The sequence below is a fragment of the Pararge aegeria genome, chromosome 5 (genome assembly GCF_905163445.1).
Source record: "Pararge aegeria chromosome 5, ilParAegt1.1, whole genome shotgun sequence".
Classification (NCBI taxonomy): Eukaryota; Metazoa; Arthropoda; class Insecta; order Lepidoptera; family Nymphalidae; genus Pararge; species Pararge aegeria.
In genome coordinates this window covers 11948588-11969959 of record NC_053184.1, presented here as the reverse complement: position 1 = coordinate 11969959, position 21372 = coordinate 11948588, and the positions used below count along the sequence as shown (strand labels likewise).

At 34.7% G+C, this 21372-nt stretch overlaps 1 protein-coding gene across 2 annotated transcripts in view; it reads left to right on the top strand.

Annotated features, from left to right (window-relative positions):
* The first annotated feature begins 6703 nt into the window (after nt 1-6703).
* LOC120624117 (carbonic anhydrase-related protein 10) overlaps nt 6704-21372 on the top strand; it is a 60068-nt gene continuing 45399 nt past the window's right edge. For both annotated transcript variants that reach the window (XR_005658742.1, XM_039890473.1), the window contains exon 1: nt 6704-6927. The gene's annotated coding sequence lies outside the window, so the exon portion shown is untranslated. The remainder of the gene's footprint in view (nt 6928-21372) is intronic.

Below are 21372 nucleotides of genomic sequence, written 5' to 3'. Positions count from 1 at the left end.
ATTGGATGATCTCCTCGTGTAAATCTAAAAGAATGTAATGATCGCACAAAAGCAAGATTTTTTATTTTAATTCAAGGATTGGGTTTTAGGCTGTCCTTAATTGGGTAACACTTTTCAATTTTACCATATTTATTAAGTACTTTGGTCAAGGTTACTTGTTTTTGTTTTACTATACTTTAATTTTATTTCTTTTTAAATTTGTATGCAACATTTTATTTATTTTGTAACGAAATTTTGCTATAACAATGGAGGTAAGATTTTTCAAAAGTGGTTTTCGTAGCAGATAAAACCGTGCTACAGTTTTGCTATTGTGAAATACGTCAAGAAAATAATGGCGTGCAAGTTTTGCAGCGCCTCGGCTGCTTTCTGAGATAATGTCTTAAGATGAAGAAAATTGTATGGTAGATGGCGTGACAGACGTTTTATCTCCCTTTGAAAACCCATGCTTTGGGTTTTTTTAATGTGCTCGAATTTAATCTCACAGAATTTATGTTTTGAGTTTATTCTTTTATTTCGTAACACTTACAAGCGTGAACGAGCAATTTTCCCTCGTTTTCATTCAACATGCTCTTTTTATTATAGTATGATATGAGTGTTATTTTGTAGAACTGGTTACTAAAATACTTTTACTTTTTATTAACATTATTTGTTATCTTAGAGATATGAAAAAGAACTAAGAGATACGAGAAAGCACGAGAAAAAATATTCATAGAAGTAATTTGACAGACTTTTTGGTTTTGACGTATTTTTTTATATGCGGGTCCCGGGTTTTTTCCACGTCCGGGGCAGTTTCAGATTTATAATTTAAATTTTCTCTGGTCTGGTCTGTTGGGAGGCTTCAGCCGTGGCTAGTTATCACCCTACTGACAAAGATGTGCCGCCAAGGGATTTCGCGTTCCAGTACGATGCCGCGTAGACCCATTACGGGTATGGGTTAATTGCCATACCCCTAAAGAGTCGGCTCGTTACAATCGTAGACTACATTATCACTGACCACCAGGTAAGATTACAGCGAAAGGTTAAATTGTAGTGGAATAAAAAAAATCTGGAATATGTCTAACATAATCACCATTATAGTTATACTCGTATATACCGTAAGACTCAACAAGAATTTTATGGAAATGTATTTAAAAACAGTTACCTTGCATCACAATTTTCTGTCACGTTATTTTATCATTCACAGCGAGTTGGACTGTGGCCATTGGAGCCACGCCGCACTGAATTTTGGAATGTTTGCAAATCCAACATTCGGAGTGATGCCACACAGTCCACGCGGTTTTTTACATTCACGACGAGTTAATGTATTTTTTTTTGAGCGATGGATTAAACCGCTTCCTAATGGAGATTTTTGAATGGAAAACCTGGAAGCTGGAGAGAGTTATTTTCTTGAATACATGTGAGTTTGAGGAACTAATATTATCATTTGTAGATAAAACTTATTGAGGAATGGGTACTAATATAACTGATGAATATTTTTATGAACACAAAACTACATAAATACTTTTTTTTTTTTTTTTTCAACATTTTCCAGTTGTGGGAATCGACGGCCACGGCCTTGGACTCAGAAAGCAGGGTCGCTGCCCACTGCACCAATCGGCCGACAAATAATATGTTCTCATGTTAATAATAAAAGCCGAGGCTGGTGGTATCGTCCTTTTCCAGACACAGGGTTGGACTCTACCAACTTAGGAAGTTGGTAGTGTCCCGCACTGCAGGCTGGTTCTGACAATCGTTAAACAAACTTTTTAGCTAAGTTGTATTAAGTACCGATACTAAAATTATAAAGAGGCAAGATTTTTTTGTTTGCAAACCCAATAGGCTCCTTAAGTCCTAGACCGAATTTAACCATTACTCCTGCTAAGCTATAATTTTTTTTTTTAAATATTGAGGATCCTTAAGAGAATTGCAAAAATGTGACCCCAATACCTGTAAAATTCGTTATTTTACGAAGTGTTTGGAACATCGTCGCAAAGTTTCCTGCTTTCAGTATTCTATAGGATATATTTCGGAGAGTGTGCTCAAGAACTGTTTGATCTAGTTCCCCCTCGCCTTTTTACCATCGAACCGCAAGGCATCGCAAGGATCTGAATCCCTACGTGATCGATATACCGCGGACGCGTACGAAGCGCTTCGCATCTTCGTTTCTGATCAGCCCCGCAAGAATCTGGAATGCCCTTCCAGCTTCCTTTTCCACAGTACCTATAATATGAGTACCTTCAAATCAAGAGTGAATAGGCATCTTCTGTGCAATCGCGCTCCACCTTAGGCTGCTTTATCGCTTACCATCAGGCGTGATTGCAGTCAAGCGCGCAAGAATAATGTGATACATGATTAAAGTTCTCATAATTACCTACAAAAAAGTCCACGAGGAAGGATATCTAAGTATCATAGTAAAGTCGCAATAGCAGATTTTGTTTTCTCAAATTGTATTAAATCCCGGCGATTTGGAAACAAAAGTGGCTTACAGTAGTATCACAATATTGAAATAAAAAGTTTTATCACCCAAGATATTTAATTACTTAGTAGTAAAACAATTTCTAATTTATTCCAATTGGACATGTAACATGGAAGCAAATTTAACAAATTTAAGGACTACATCTAAACAAAACAGTTATTTTTAGAGATTTACTTTAATGAAAAAGTTCTTTTTAAAACTACACCCGATTTTGAAAACAAGAACCTACAAATATTAATACAAATAACTAAACCTTCATTCATCTCCCAAATAAACTGTCTTCGGGATGCTTAAAAACGAAAAGAAACGCAAACGAAGTCGCGGGCAACAGTTATTATATAATGTAGAGCTATTATATATGTCACTACCACGTATAGTTCACCAGTTTTATTTCTCTACAAGTTAGCCCTCGACTGCAATCTCACACTATTACGTTCGTTATTCGAAAAGAAAAGTCCCATTATTCTCATTGTTCATGGCAAAATAATATTACCCCGCTCAATCTCAGTTTATCTTTTGCAATTCACCTCAACATAGAATTATCTGTTCGTGACAGTTGGCGGAGTTATAAATGCAAAGTATCCTAACTAACTAAGCAGTGGTTAAACGTCTACTATATAACTTAACCAAAATACGTGACAATAATTTAGTTTTCTTTTGGAGATTTAATAATTGAAATGAATTTTTTAGTTCTGATATACAACAATTAGGTAAATAAACTACTCTGAAACTCCAATTAAAGCAATTGATACTTACGTTAAAGCTTATAAGCGTACCTACTAAATGTAAAACAAAAAAAAAGGTACGCCTCCGTTGTAATGACTAGGAAGAAATAAATTAATTCTATTTTACACAAGAGTGCTCTAAAATAAGAAGGCGCTTTGCTGCGGAAGAAATACTCCGTGAAATTAACTCTTGGATTCGGTTCACACTGGACACTTCAGGTACGAAAGATAAACGACCCGAGGGCAATCATGGTTTTCGAGGGATGTCGCAATGTTAAAGTATAAGATTGGTATTTTATTTCAAATACCTTGTAACATATATTTTTTTTATCTTAAGAATTGTAATTTATTTTCGAAAGTAATTAAAAAAAAGTAATTACGTTCAATCTAATTTGCCCAGTGCCCGTTTATAACTGGCTAACTAAGTCTAAGTTTAATGTCATTACCGAGCAATAATAAACCAACTAAAGAAATTTACGAGCCCAATGTTTGACCCTAAATTCGCGTAATAAATTATGGTTTACTTTGTCGTTTATGAGGGCTGCTGTAGACATAACCGTGCCCGAACATGTGTAACAGATTGCGGCAATAAGGGAAATTGTCTTTTTTATGAACGCCCGCCAACAACGTACAGTAACGACAGGAACAAGCTGACACGTCTGAACTCTTTCCTCCTTCACTTAAATGGCTGTTTGATTCGAAATGTCTTAAGGCTCAAGTTTGTGTACTTATTATTTAAATGTTTAACCAAGTTGAACGTCTATATCACAGGCCACTAGTAGTTCACTCCCAACTTAAACTTTTAAGGTAAAAGTTCACCTTGTTATTGTTGTTTGACTGACACCCGGTTCGAAGCTAAGCGAATGTTGTTTTTTAAGTTTACGAATGTCGTCATCACCATCATCTCATTACCGCATACAAAATCTATGTGTGGTAATGAGATGATGTGAATATATTGAAATAATCAAAAAAATATTAAACTTTGCCTTTGATAAGTATTCGACGCGAGAATTTTCCAGACTTCAACTTGGAAGATAAAGCCAGACTAAATATGTCCAAGCACAACAAGTTTGTTAGCCCCATCATACCGTTTTTCATCATTTTCAGTACAATTTTTACAGTACAGTAACACACGGTGTTCCTATTTTTTAGCCCAAATACAAATTTCTTAGGTCTATCTTGAAAAATGGGAAACTTTCATTCAAAATTAAAAAAAAAATTCAATATTCAAAATTCATTTATTTCAAGTAGGCCTAATATAAGCACTTTTGAAACGTCAAGTCTGTCTGTGTGTAGTGACTCTACCACCGGTTCTGAAGGCAGATTCTACCGAGAAGAAGCCGGCAAGAAACTCAGCAGTTGCTCTTTTCGAACATTAACAATTTACATTTTACATTTCAAAATTCATTTTTCTATCTTGTGAGAGATGAATGCGGAGCCGGATGCTTCCAAGCAACCTTGTCATTAAGAAATTCATCAATTGTATAATAACCTCGCTGTAATAAATGTGTTTTAACACATTCTTTAAACTTATGCATTGGTAAGTCCAAAATTACCTTAGGAATCATATTATAAAAGCGTATACTCAGTCCCACAAATGACTTCTGCACCTTTCGCAGACGATGTGCAGATGTCACTAATTTATGACCATTTCTTGTAAGTCGACTGTTTTTATCCACTTTTTGTTTATAAAGACTAATATGTTGTCTTACAAATACTATATTGTTATAAATATATTGTGAGGCTACCGTAAGGATACTTATTTCTTTAAATTTTTCACGGAGGGATTCACGTGATTTAAGTTTATATATTGACCGAACAGCTCTTTTCTGCAATATGAATATGGTTTCAATATCAGCAGCTTTGCCCCATAATAAGATCCCGTAAGACATCACACTATGAAAGTACGCAAAGTAAACAAGTCTTGCTGTTTCTACGTCAGTAATCTGTCTAATTTTCCTGCCGGCGTAGGCAGCCGAGCTTAGTTTACCTGCTAGTGTATCTATATGGGTACCCCACTGAAGCTTGCAATCTAAGGTCATGCCCAGAAAAACTGTGGAATCTTCCATTTTTAGTGATTCTCCATTTATTATTATATTTTTATTAACTTTCTTTACATTTGGTAAAATAAATTCCACACACAATTATTGACGGTAAACCAGTGCGACACATGCGACATAGCACGGCTTACATCGTCAGAGTTATCTCTACCTCTATCAGTTTTAAAAATTAGAGATGTATCATCTGCAAACAGTACAATGTTACAGGTCTCACTGATATGGTGTGGTAGATCATTTATATACACCAAAAATAGGAAGGGACCCAAAATTGAACCCTGTGGGACACCCATTGACGTAGCCGACCCCTGCGACTTAATGTCTTTTATGCAAACCCTTTGGGTTCTGTCACTGAGATAAGATACATTCATACTTTTTTCCCTGTTTAGGTTAAAATAAAAAAAAAATCAGGGTACAGTAATTTCTCCAAAACTTATAGAACTACTAAAAGAATATTTTGGGTACTTAAAGAATATTTTCCCCAATTTTTTTTTTTTAAGTCCGGCCCTTTGAGCTGTAGATAGCCTATCAGTCCGTCGTAACAAAGCCTTTTATAGTTATACGCTTTAAGACTCTCGTATTATTATATTTTAATCAAACAATTGCTATTTCAAAAGGCTATTAAGACCAAAATATGAAGAATACGTATAACATCCAACGTTGCAGTAACGACCGACACGCAACATGAGAAATGGAAGTATCTTAAAGAAATATACTAGGTAAAGTTTTGTAAGTCTGAAACATAGCTCTTCTTTTATTCATGTCCTGACATGTGGCGTTTTCTCCGTTGTATACAGGCTTTCTTCCTTAACAAAATAAACAACATTTTACTTTGAGTTAGGTCCTTTGGAAGTCTTCTTTTCGATTTATAAAAGAGCTCTTAAGTTGTATTATTTTAAGAGAATATAACTGAAGGAATATATTGTTAAAAAATATTCTTCTAGTGTAATCTTTATATAAAACCTACCTATGCGATGAATAGGACTTTATCTTCACACATCTTATAAAACATTTTAAGATCATCCCCTCCACTCAATTGATGTAGGCCGTTCCCTTTTGTCACTGAAAACTGTATCTATCTCTGTCTGACACGGAAAAATTCAAACATTTTCCAGCGGTCCGCATCACATTCGGTTCTTTGTTCACAGCCTACTCAAAATCTCAAGCTCTATGACATAAAGTTTATTATTGTACTACAACAGGCATGACTTTGTACCTTTTTATTCTTAGACGATTGAAACGTTAACTGCAACTTACTACGCATGTCATAAGAAAGTACTTTGGTTGAATCATTTTCCAAGGTAACAACTAAGCAATAAGGTTTATTCTCGAATAAATGCAATGGTTTGTATATCACGTTTAGGAATATTGGATACGTGGAAAACTTAAAAGGTAGGCCACTGGGAACGTGACGAGCGTGGTTCTCAGTGAAACTTGCATTCAGTCGCGCTGCGCACGTCCTGTCGTGTACATGGATTTTTAGACGGTTGAACGTAAAATGGCGGGAACGTTACGATAACCTAAAAACTTTTTATCGTTGCTTAAATTTTTTTCAAAGATTAATTTTCAATTGTGAAAGTAAAGAAAACTGTAGTTTTGTTATAATTTTGGCGATAACGCTTCGTTAGTTTTGTAGCAGTGTTAAATTACAATATTTTCTCATCATCATCAACTAACCTCTTCGAATGAGGTAGGTACCTACGATTATTTACCACATTATGTATTTAATACCCAAGTTATATGAACTCATTTATAAAAGTAATTTAATTTCTATTTTACGATGGACATAGTAAATACGCAGTACATATAAAATATATATTATCAAAATATAGTTATTTTATATCGTCATAAGGAATATTCTTTTCATTTATTAAAAATAAATAATACTAAATTAAATTAATGTTTATTTTGCTTTTATTTTGTTCATACGGTAGACACTTCAAGATAATATAAATTTAATAGTGTAATTTGTTGTCTACAGTAACATACAAAAGCGGTAGCTACCTATTATTAATTGTTTAACCCTGATGACCGTTAATTAAAATCAAAGTTAATACGATAGATAGCTAACATAAAATAATTATCTAAGTAATGTTTTTTTTTCTATCAAACCTACTAATTTAAAGGTAACCTATAATTGTTATTCTTCATCTATTAAATAAGCAATTATGTGCATTTAAATAAAATCAATTAAATAAGCAAAACCTGTTTTAAAGAATGAATATAAATATCTAGTTAGTGATATGTCAGCAAATAATAAAAATACACATAATATGTTATTTTATTACGACACAATATAAAAATTACGTACCTACTTATAGGATCCAAACCCAAGTGTAAGTCAGTTTTATTATAATTAACTACTAAATAATCAATATATTCAACCAACTTTTTACTTATGATTGTGCAGATAAATTTAAAAATATAAAGAAAGCCATAAAAATATGTGTTGAACAGTAAATGGTTTCATTCATTCTTCTTCATATAAATAAATGACAAAGTTTGTTATGTAAAACTGGATAGTTTTGTCATGGACTAAGTTTCTTCATCTGGATGATTGGAAACCGCGCAATTAAAGTATTGTATCAATTGCTTTATTTGCTTTAAGAAGAAATAAAAAATTCCATTAAAATGGGCACATGATTGACCACCAAAATTTCATGGTAATTTAAGGATTTTTTTTACTTTTGATCAAACAAAACTTTTCCCCAAACTTCCAAGCAACTTGCCGGGCGAAGCAAAACGGAAAGTCCATCTGTATAGAATCAAGACAGCTACTTTGAGTATGTTCTGTATTATATAAACTTAACTAAAGTTAACATCCTGAAAATTTTAACTAGTGCTGCATATTAACTTTTCCGTTTCTCTAGGAACGTATTACAAGTTGGCAAAGTAAACTTAGTAAGGCTTAAGTTTCTATATCTTCAATAATTAGTACCATCTTGCTTGTTTGAGGTTAAATGTATTAATATATAGAGCAATCATCATAATTATCAATCTGTTTATGGCAATGTAGAATGAGAAAGGTTAAGGCCGTAGTCCAAGACGCTAGCCAAGTGAACTCACACGGTCTTAAGAACGTTATGGCAAATTCCTACACCGTTACAGCAAGTTATATTTGAGTTGTTAAAATTAAATAACGCACATTAACTTAAGTTAGAAGCACAATCTTTCGAGGACATTATGCCCAACTCTCAGATTTGCAGGTTTCTTTACAGTTTTTACCCTCACCGATAAAGCAAGTTATATTCAATTGGTTGAAACCCACATAAGTTTTAAAAGTTACTTGTACATGCCTTGAATCGAATTCTAGTCATTAGGCAAACTAATAATAGGCTAGTTGCTGGCAAAGCCGTTAAAGGAAAGTTCAAAGTCAAAGTTGATTAAAAAAATCTTCACCGGCCGAGGCCCGAAGGCAGGGAATTAGAGGAGCGTCATTTCTTTCTTGTTCCACGGAGAGCAAGTAGAGCCGTCGGTCATAGTAATTATCTATCTAAAAAGCCAGCCTTCAGTGGAGCGTCGGCAAGGACTCAAGCTTAATAGGATTAGGATGATAACAATGATGACAAAAAGAAAAACCGAATCCACGCTCCGACAAGCTTTCTATGTTAACATGCAATGTGTACAGTTGTACATATTGCAGAAAACGTGACTCTGTAACCGCACGCGCTAGCAATTTGTGATTGCCTTCAGGTCAAACCTACATAAACAACACGTGCAGTGGGCTATAACCCTGCGTCCTATCATGCTGGCACAACCGGCGAAAGATCTAGTAACTGAAACTAATGTATCGAAATAGACCAAGTATGCCACGGGTAACGTTGTGTTAACGTGCAATGCATTCAGCTATACATATTCCACAAAACGTGACTCATGCGGCAGCAGTTCGAGAATGGCTTCAGACCAAACCAACACTTACGATTCGGGCAGTTGCTTACAACTCTGCGTCCTTACGTGCTGGCGCGACCGGCAAAACGTTTAGTAACTAAAACAAATGTATGGAAATACCAGCAGCAGAAGCAGTAACCAGCAACGCGGCTCGAGACGCGGCTACCCATACATTCATTCACATCACTCAAAATTTGAAGCGATTAGGCCAACATGTAAGTGTGACCAATTATTTGACGCTCGAGTATGAGCGAGAGTCTTGTGATTGGTCTAACTTAGGGCGTAAACTTGCACATCAGCCGCAAGCTGGAAGCGTCTGTTGAGCCTACTGACTATTGCCTATTGTGTGTTATCAGAAACATAATAGTCAGCAGCATCAGCAATACGTAGATATGAATTGCTCAGATCGGGTGAAGTGTGATAGCGTCGCGCTTCGTCTTGGTGGTGTTTCAGGCTAAGATTAATATTATACTGGATACACCCCGCGATGTAACCTGCGGTGAACAAGTCGTTTAATGGCTTCGTCATTACATTTCCTTCATGAAGGACTATACGTGGTGTAAAAATACAAATGTTCCTGTAAAACAATTGGGAATTTTGATGTTTTACAAGAAGCAAAAGTAGCCGATACCACTTTCCGTCCTTTCAGACAGCTCCGTACTAAAAAAAACCTGGCTATTTAGGAAGGACTTCAAATAAGGACAAACAACCCAACATTCTATCTTATTTATAATATTAGTATGCCTTCAATAAGTCTCAATAGAAAATAAGTTCTAAATTACAAACTGATCCAAGTTTTTTATTAACTGCTAGTGTTAATGCACACTTTTGTGTGCTTTCGCTAAGAATAAGCAATGGCAGTTATGATATTATTTTAAAAAAGAATTATATAATAATATTAAATAAACTATACATTTTTTTTTGGTTCTTATATTTTACTTAAAGTTTTTAGTACACCGGATATTGACCTATTTTTGTTCGAGTTTTTATGGAACTTCATATCTAGTACAGCATTGATCAAGAGGTCGCCATAACCTGTTTTGACTCGACATGAGTGTCGCTATGTAGGGTGTAAATTTGCTACGGAATTTCTATCAATAAAAATGCCTCTTATTCGTTACCCATTAAAAAGTTTGTATCGAGAAATCTGACTTTTTATCTCACCAAGATGTTCGCACCCGTTTGATGTACATACTTCAACGTGGCTGAATGTGGAAACTGGAAACTAGGTGAACATAAATTTAACCGTGGATTCGAGAACTATTAACTACCCTCGTAGGTAATCCAAAACCAATAGGTACTCGTATCTACATCACATGTACAGACATCTCGAAATATACTGTACTTGTATTAATAAGAGGAAAGGCATGACTGCTTGTTTGTTTGTTTGTTTGTAATCTATAAACTTTGAAACTACTGAATCAACTGAAATCACTCTTTCACCATATACGGCAGAACAGTCATAGCAAACAAACGAACTTGACGTTCTAAAAGTGCTTATAAAGTAGGCCTACGGGAAAAAATTAATTTAGATGTATTTTTAATGTTTTTACTAATTAATCTAGAAGTACCTAACACATTTAGCGTATTTATTTCATCAATAACAAGATTACAGCCTGAAATTATGGTAACTGTAAAGCAAGCCTAAAAAAATGGTGCGATCTATTTAATAGAGAAATATTATGTTTTACAAAAATACTAGTCTTTAGTAGATTTAAAAAATATATTAAAGGAATCTATCTCTCACGAGCCTCATGAGCCATAATAAGGCTTTTTATGCAAAATAACATAACCTTAAAAAGGCTTTGTTATACTTTAAACCATTAACCCATGGGGATAAACTTTTCAGAAAGCATAGGTGTCCAAACTTCAAATCTCTACACCAACTGGATTTGGCTTTAAGTAATTCAACATGGTATTGGTTTTTTCTGCCATGTGATGAAGGAAGATCAGAATTAAAAACCAAATCAAAATTGATTCAGCCGTTCGGGAGCTACGACGCCACAGACAGACACATACACGTCAAACTAATAACACCCCGTAATTTGCGTCGGGTTTTAAAAATACAATACAAAAAAAAGTAATTAAAACGGTAAAATTCAGTTGGAAATATAATATTATTCGAGCGAATGAAAATTTCGATGCACTTGATACTGATAGTCGCTTGGGGGACTTAATTCCCCGACTGTCACGAATCGGCGCATGTTTTTTCATTAAAACGCATTCAATACGACGACGTGGCTTTGAAATAGCGGGCCTTTTCAAAAATATTCCGCTGACATTCCTCTCGATTCTGCAACCATGTTTTACGGTTTCGAGAAAGCAATTTTTGTAGACGAGTATTTTGCCTTCATTTAATAATGAATACTGTAATGAATTTAAGCTTACATTTCGAAATGTTTACCTTTTAATCATTTCGTGCATTAAAACTGTTGTCAATTGATAAGTGTAGATTGAATTTAACCTTTTTTTATATTACAAGGCAGCTTTAGTCTGTAATCTCACCTGTCGATGATGCATTCTAAAATGTTAAGCTAGGTTAGCGAGCTAAAAATTTTGGGGATATGACAGTTACATCAAACTTATACCCCCTAGTCAGACGCTATAAATATTTCAAAATTCATATATTATAACTTCCCAACTTGTTACTTACTGGCGGGGTTTGAATACGGAACCACCCACATTTAAGACCTCAGGGCTCACCACTGCGGCTGAGAGGTTAAAATTGCTATAACCTACCTAATACATACTTAAATTATGAATGTATGTAATATATATTACCTAATACATACAAATTTCGAATTCAATAAAATGCTCATGTTTTTACAAAATGTGCAGATAAAATCTCTGCGTAAAAATGATATTTGGTCAAATAAGTGAAAATCCATTGTAGGCGTAGGTCGGAAGATTTAATTCCTTTGACTGTTGCGAATGGGTGCATGTTTTTTTCATTAAAATGTAAAATGCATTCAATACGACGACGTGGCTTTGAAATAGCGGATCTTTTCAAAAATATTTCACTGACATTCCTTTGAAATCTGCTCCCCATTCTATTAACGACTAAAAATAATATAGATCTCTTTGTATGTCTTGAATAAAGCGGTGTACTAAGTAGTAAGTAATGGTTTGCTGTAGTAAGATGATTTTACTGAATTATAGGTACATAGATATATTCGAACTGCCTCGTTGGTATAGGGGTTAGCTGATTGTTTGCGGATCATGAGCTCCAGGGTTCGTCGAGCCAATCCCTTCCCGGGTCATAACACGTTGCGATGTCGGCCCTACGTCTGACGGGTTACGATCTCTCTCGGTCGTACCGGAGCTGCTGTTTTATCGAACGATGGGACTGAGGTGATATTATAGAGTGCACCTGTTTTTGCGCAATTATAACTTTTAATATCATCAACCTACATTGCTGGGTTCAGCCGTTCGCTTTCATTATTCATCATTCACTTCGAGAAGAGAATTAAAAGCACATACCCAATACGCTGTTCCAATGCGAGTTGTTGGGTTTAACGACTATTATTATCACTGACAAGGGGTGAATAACGCTAAATATTTAACTCAGAGGTGTGAGGAGAAAATCGTAACAAAACAATCAGTACCTTAAAATTCTTTTCCTAACAAGGGAATTAGAACCCAGGATCGTTATCCTAAATCGCACATGCTATTCTATTCTGCTATTCTCACATGCTATTCTGGACTGGAGGCAGTTTTGGCAGTACATTTAGTATTAGAGCTTTTTTTGATAGAGTTCGTCCTTTGAAATACAACCGTCATGCTTATATTTCTGCCAACAAGGGCTGCTGTGTTCCGGTCTGAAGGCCGTGGTTGCTATTGTAATTATAGACACATGAGGCTTAACACTGACGCATGAGGTAGAATGACACGGGGCGACACTCTGTAGTACGTATTCCTTGAATGCCCTACGCAGTTTTGCTCTGTTTATAGGCGACGGTTTTTCATTTAGTATCAAGTAGACCATCTGCTTCGTCGGTCAATTATAACTATAAAATAAAACATAAGTTAGGATCTAGTAGGATTGTTTAGTGGTTAGAGTTCCGTACCCTAATGGTGCCAATAGACCTTATAACTAAGCGTCCGTTTTCCGTCCGTCTTTCTGACAGGTGATAGCCTAGTGATAAAACTTCGGTCTACACTTTAGGTGGGCTGAGTTGGACCCCCGGTATGCACCTTCAATTATTCGAAATTTTTAATAGTTTACATTAAAGTAAACTATTAAAAATTTCTTGCTTTCACATTTCACATGTTTTAAGTAAAATATCATGAGGAAACCTGCACGTCTGAACTGTATCTTATAAACCGTTATAGGTGGATAGTTGAAATTTTCAACGTGCATATAAAATAGTATAGTTCCTACTAGTATTTTATATTGCACCTTGAAAAGTCCCCTTCCTGTGGAAGTCCACCTCACGCCAAGCCGGTTTTAAGTTTTTTTTATAAGTTCTTTTTACACTATCATAATATATGCATAACACAAAAATATTTGGTTTAATGAACATTTCAATATCCTGTATGGTCGTACCGGAATTGCTCATTTGGGGGATTTTGCTTTCCTGCAGCGAAGCGGCGTATATTTTTTCATTAATGCTCATTGACACGGCTTTAGCAGTAAAAACCCTTTGAAATTGCTTTTGAATACATTCCTGTTACCCATATTATTTTACGAATCTTAAAATCAGAGTATTTGGTTTCTTAAAATATTGCTAAATGACATTGATTTAATATATTACTATCTGCTAAATGAGGATGAAATAACTAGAAATATTAATAACGTCTGTTGTTCCCCAGTGAAAACTGGAGAAAAATGAAATCTTGACCATATTTTGAACTAAATGGTTATCCGCTTTGTAAGATTAAGTAAAATTATCTTGACAGAAAATAATTTCTAAGTTACATTTGAAGTTCGTATTCAAAGCTAATATTTATTAAAAGTTTGTGATAAAATTAAATATAATAAAGAGTATTTTAGGAATTTTAATATGTTTTAATTTGCCATTTCATCCCGCTATTTCGTCCAAGTGTAGGTAGAAATACATTATTGGAAATCCTCTGCGAGCTATTAACGCCCACTGCTGGGCACAGGCCTCCTAAATCATAAGAGCGATGGTTTTAGAGCATAAACCAACAAACCCGCATTTATTTAAAATATAAAATGTAATTTATCCCTATCCCAATTAATATTATAAATGTCAATGTAAGTTTGTTTGTTACGCTTTCACGCAAAAACGACTTAGCCGATCCTCATGAAACTTTGTACACATATTCTTAGAAGTGTTAGAAGTAATATAGGATAATTTTTATACTGACATTTAGCTCGGTTCTTTTGGGAAAGGGAATGAAAGTGTTTGACGATTTTACACCATCATTCCGAAAAATTATAACCGATTTAAATAATTATTTTTGTACTTTAGAGGTTATATATGCGTTTTATTTTGCTAAAACTATGGTTGGACATAGAAGACAGAACTCCTCAGCGGACAGCAGCAAACCCCTCATCTAAGGCTTAGCGATACTGAATACTTTTTTTTTAGGACTACAACTTAATTTAATGACACATCAAAAACAAAATCAAACGCAGACGAAGGCGCCAGCAGCAGCTAGTTTGTATATAAATGTAACATAAAAATTCCTTGAAATAATTTTAAAAAATGCATAATGAAATCGAATACGTTCTACGAGTATCACGCTCTTCAATAGAGGAATATTCCTATTCCACTTTTTCATCTATAACGAGGTATATTGTTTACATTCAGTCAAATGAAATCCAATAACGGGTATGGTAGCCCAATGGCCGCTAGGTGAATTGCGTTCATGGTTGTTGCGAACAAGCCTTTATTTTTCCTTCTGTTCAAACGCATTCACTTTATAATAAAGGAAAACAACTATGTTGATTTGTACTACATAAAGGTACATCGACATAATCAGGTAGCCAATTGCTAGGCAAATATACTTTCTTATAATCGCTTTTCATTCTTCTATTCCATGTATAATGGCAATGAGGGACTTATATGGATCGGATCAAATTTATAGGTACTTTATAAATAACTACTAAATGTCCACGCTATACTGTTTACTGCAGGGGCTAGACTGGAATCTCAGCACAGCACAGCGGTGAGCGCTGTAGCCTTTTTAGTGTCCCGGGATACTTTTGGTAATTTGGAAGAAAAAAAAACAAAATAAATACACCCACCGTCATGTAGCCAAAGTAAAGGGAATAATATAAATATATAATATACAGATAAATACTCAGACACATAAAAAGAGTCATGTTGATTACACAACATTTTCCAGTTGTGGTAATCGAACCCCCACCTTGGCTAAGAGAGCAAGGTCGCTGCCCACTGCTTCAATCGGACGTCGATTGTTTCTTTGTATTGTTTTCAGAAATTATAAATTACCAAATTTTATAATTCGTGCCACCAAGCTATTTAGGGTTGCATTACGATGCTGCGTAGAGGAACTAGTTTGAGGTGTGGGTTTAATATAACTGCCAGACCCTTACATTATATCATAGGCTGCATCTTCAGTTACCGTCAGGTGGAATTGCAGTTAAGAGCTAACCTGCAGTGGAAAAAAATTAGGCAATAAATGTGAAGTTCATTGTTAATTTCTGCTCCTTGCGTGTCTTTTAAGGTATAACAGTATTGTCAGTTCCTTGTCCGGAGTTCGGTTACGCTATTTACAGTGTACCGTGAATTGGCAGTTTGCATGCCTCTATCTGACAGTTCTTCCCATTTATTAATAACATTCCATTTATGGGCATTCAGTAATTACAGTTAATGGCTATAAGTCGACATTGTTTATTTTATAAAATTTCAAAAGCATTTTTATTTTGTCTCTTAAAACTCAGCTATGAAATGTTTATTCTTTAATCTTAAAAGTGAAAATATAGAGTAATTGTAAGTTTATCAAGAATATTTACAGTAAGAACAGCTTTTACAATGTCACAAAAAAGCATGTGGTTAGTTATGACTTGCATATTGATGGTTTAGTAGGGAACTAAGTCAAAGCCAAAGAAAAAAATATCTTTATTCAAGTTGGCTACAGTGGACACGTTTGATGCATACATGCCTTTAAAATAGCATAGGTTAAACACTAACCTATTTGGTAACATACTAAATAATAAATTGGATTGCTTCGAAAAACCGAACCAAATGATATTTCATTACGTCTTTCCATACTTCGGAAATGTATAACGATTACTGACTATGCGGCTTGAAAATAAATAAAAACCTGTTACAGAATGTCCAAATGAAGTCCTCTCATATAATGATATCCCGCTTAAATACTTCGAAGAAAACACAAATCCAAACAATTTTGGCCCGATCGGGAAATCGAACCCAGGGCCTCGTGAACCGTTGTAGAACATGCTAAACCCTAGACCAACAAGGTAGTTAGCATAGTATTAGTTGCTAAAGTTTGCTAAAATAAACATTTTTGTGTCTAATGGATAAGGTTTCTTAAGGTTTTTATCATTTCGAAACGAACACCTAAACGCTGTGAAGCATCTACACACGAATATAATATTACTATTCGTCAAAGAGAATAATGAAATAATAAATGCATCAGTTGGATTCGACAAACAAGTTTAAGTTTATTACCGTAGATTTTGATCTCTACTGAAACATTCTTTTATCTTATTCGAACCGAGAACCGAGATAATGATATTTTAAAAATTCAGACACTTTGCTTGATTAAACGAAAATATGTCACAGACTGGTCAACAATAATAAAATATCTAGGCAAGGCAATCAAAAAGTCAAGGACATATACTGTGATGCTTAGCAATATAAACGGTGACATAAATCTCCATAGTAAAAACTTTGGTCACGCAAATTCAGCTTTGGTTTCACTTTGCATTGGCCTTAATCGTGCATTCACAAAATAAACGAAATATGAAACGTTGCAACGATGACTTTTACATGCTACTTTATCCAATAAATTATATAAGTCTAATATAAGTATCTTTAATATTTAATTATTTGGCGAATGGAAAATAAAAGATAATTTAAATAAATATGGGACAAAATTTAAAAAAAAATCAGCTTTCTTTAACCACATTTAAATTTCTTAATCACACATGAGGAAATTTAAATGTGTGGTAGGTGTGTAGTGGTAGGTAAGAACACTTTATTTAATATATGAAATTAATTTCATAATAAACACGTAATACTCGTATACTGGAATTATAACTATCACGATCTTCTAAAAATGTTGGATTAGAATAAAGTTACGGCATCTTTAGGAAATGGGCAAGAATATCTAGAATCCTACGCATGTTAAACCGCCTTTAAGTCTGGAATATGCGTATTATAGTACAAACCTACAATAGTCAGAAAAATCGATGTGAAATTTTATCCTACAAGTGCATAGGGCAAATAAGCATTCGCATTTTATATTTAATACTTACAGTTGAAAATACATAAATAATGTGAATAGAAAAAGTACTACGTGTCTTCAGTGTAACGCAATGTCATTGCCAAAAAGGTAATAATACCCTGCCTGTGACTACGTGCACGTAAAAAACTTGTTTCGGCTTTTTAAACATCCCGCGGGAGTCATAAGTTTTCCCAGGATATAAATTATTCTATGTCTGTCAAAGCCTGTTCCATGGTCAGCGTGTAAGCCGTGCGTAATAGGTTCAAAAGGCAATTTTTTTTTTAAATGTTTTGGGAACCTCTCAGGTCCTTTTGCGGGATAAAGAAGTTTGATAGCATAAATCTCCTCCACATAAACCTGATACTAAACGATTTTGGTACCATAATATGTATCGTTTAATTAATAAAAGTATAAGTAAGGCCGCTGATTGAAAAAAAAATAAAAAAGCAGATGAAGAGAAGTAAGCAAAACATTCAAACCCCTTTTGGATTTGGCAGTATTTGAACTCGCATCACTCTGGCAATTGCGGCCTCAGTGCTTTGCCAATCCGATGCAGTTCCCATATTGCCTAGTTAGTAATCTTATGGTAACTATGGTAACTGTTGAAGTGTAAGTAAAAATACTTGAGTTGAAAAATATATAGCAATCATTTTGTTCTGATTTTAAATTAATATCTATTTTTAGCTTTTTAGTGACAATCTACATCTTTGTTATATTAAGACAGTGGCGCTTTTAATTGTTCAATGAGAACCTATCATTGATGGTTACCCATACCTACTCAGAATAAAATTTAATGAATCGATCGTGACTCATCTGAAAACACGTCATAGAACATCCTCTGATTTTTAAGCCGTTTTAATAAACGATGCCTTTCATGCAATCAGAAATAGTTCGGGTATTTTATGTATTCCATTCCGAAACTCTACCATGGTTAAATTTAATATATTCTCCAATATTATGGCTTGAATGCACGTTACAAAATGTAAAGCATATAATATGTTTGTATCGGATAGCATTCGTATTATCTTGCATCCAATTACGCGCAATTGCGGATAAATGTGACAGCTCCGATAAACTTTTATGTTAACATAGAACTGTGAAAGCTTTTCATGGCAACCTATGATGAAATAATTCAAAATACTTATTTTTGAAGTAAAACTTCTTTAGTTCTTTAGTCGGTGCCTAAAGAACTTTTACTTCAACTAACTCAGATTATTTTCAAGTAACTCAGATTATTTTCAGACGTCTGTGTAGTTTCCGCTATTTAAAAATAATAATTTGGATAGGTCGTGGAAGTATATGTCGTTTACTCCACGCTTCTTGACTTATACGCCAGCTAGCAGCTAGTAGTAAGCCTTAATGTTATATGAAATTATTAAGCAACACACAAAAGTGACTAATATACTGATTAAATCTTAATATATATAAATCTCCTGTCACGATGTTTGTCCGCGATGGACTCCTAAACTACTTAACCGATTTTAAATTAAATTGGCACACCGTGAGCAGTCTGGTCCAACTTAAGAGATAGGATAGCTTAGATATTTCATTATAGTCGCAATTTTCTTTTACTGCAAATTATTTGTCTATAATTAATTGACAGTCACATGTACTCATTTAAGGCTTAGCGATACTGAATACGATAAAAACAAAATCAGACGCAGACGAAGTCGCGGGCAACAGCTAGTATATTATAAAAAAGAGCAATGAAATAACCACAGTAACTATTTGCACTTTCTATACTACTAATTAGATTAAATAATTATTGATTTTCGTTAAGGAGTTCAGTCTTAGCTGCAAAGATTTTGTGAAATCTTTAAAACATTGGATCAACTAAACGAAATAATAAAAAAAAATTACCGCAATCGATTTGGAGTTAATGAAATTATTTATTATAACATGCTCTTTTCGGTCGGTTGAAAATTATTTACACTTTGAACAAAAATCTTTTCGTGCATTTTAAAATTAACAGATTCCTCGAACCAAATATTCTTGATTAATTAATTTCGCCAACACAGATATTTTTGTAAACGCTACTATACAAACACTGCAATAGTGCAAGTTCAAAAAATTAACATGATGGAATATTATGATGGTAATTGCCTGCGGGCTTACTACCATCGCTTTAAGCAGTATTTCTTTTATATCATTGAAGCTTTTGCTCCCGGACGATTTCACGATGTCCTCCTCGTGAGCGCCGTGGTTTTAACTGTGTCTAGTTACCATCCAACCGACATAGACGTAAGAGATTTAGCGTTCCGCGTTGAGTAGAAACCAATTATGACAGTGGTTATTGTTTGGTTTTAATATAACTGCCGTAACCCTAACAGGTTTGCATCAATGCTTACCAGCAGGTGAGATTGCAGTCTAACTTGCAATTCCAAGGCTAACTTATAAAAATTAAAATTCTATCTTAATATTAAAGTATGGCATAAAGCTGCTATCTAAAATAATACTGCTTTAAGCGGTTCGAAGCGTTTTGATGGGTGAATATGGGTGAATATGGGTGAAACGACTTTTCTTATGTTAGGGTTGCAACAGCATTAAGACCGGGAGCCGCAGCTGAGATAGTAAAATTCGCTAAAAGTATGCTATAATTATGTATGCACGGCTCTCAACATCCAAAAAAATATTTAAAATCACGTTTGTTTCCTTCACCTAATGCCAGAAGGGCTGAATTATTTTCTGCGGAATGGATCACCTTGTTATTCAGCGCGGAAATGCAGCCAGCATTCTTGGCATAATTCCACGCGGGTATTACCTACATGTATGGGAATTAGTTAAGGCTATATTTAAAATAAGTTAACTATATAGTAAGTAGTAGTAGAGCTTTTCGTGACAGAGTTCGTCTTGGGAAGTACTACCATCTTGCTTATTTCTGCCGCTAAGCAGCAGTGTCGCAATCCTGTGTTCCGGTCTGAAGGGCGTAGTAGCCGGTGTAATTACAGGCACATGATGCCTACCTACGCCTCAGGTTGATTCACACAGGGAAACACTTTGCAGGATATGTTCCTTGCATTACCTGGGACGACTTGCTCTTTTTATAAGCTAACGTTAGCCACTATTCATCAGGTGGGCGATCTGTGGGTATATTAATTAATAATAATAAAAAAAAACACTATCGAAACAAAGATCATTCATAGTTACTAATTTTAGTTTTAATCATCGGATTCTGTTACCAGCTGCTGTAAGCTAAATAGTATCTTATATTCGTATCCACCATTCAGGTTATCGTTTGAAATTTCATCTAGATCCAACGTCAACAATATGTAATCAATCACACTTTTGTATTTGAAATATTAATCTTTCTTTTAGAAATATTAGAAATATTGATTATTGACAACGGAGCTAAACTTGGTAGGCCATGCAACACGTCCGACTAGTGCCGCACTGTGTCCATAAAGCTATGGTGTAGACCGTGTAAGTAGGCCGTGGTGTAAGCCTCATCATATTTAACATTTATCGGTCCACTTATAGGGCATAGGTCTCCTCCAACAACCGTAGCAATTAGTCCACCTCTCTGGCCAAGCGCATATTGGTGGACGCGCTTTCTAGAACATTATTTATTTATTTATTAGTAATCCAACAGCGTTACAAATTATTTTGGTTAAGGGTTTATCTTATTACTAAAATAAGGCCAAATCTAGATTACAAATATAAACTGTGGCAATTAAGCAATAGGTGTTGCGTACAACATATACAAAGCAATCAGTTACGATATTTACAACAGCTTGAATGAGTGTGAGTGGGTGTGAGTGTGCGTAAGAGTGTGCGTGTGTGTATACGTGCGCAAATGTATGTGCTTGGGTGCGTGTGTGAGTATTCATTTATGTAGAAGTGCAAT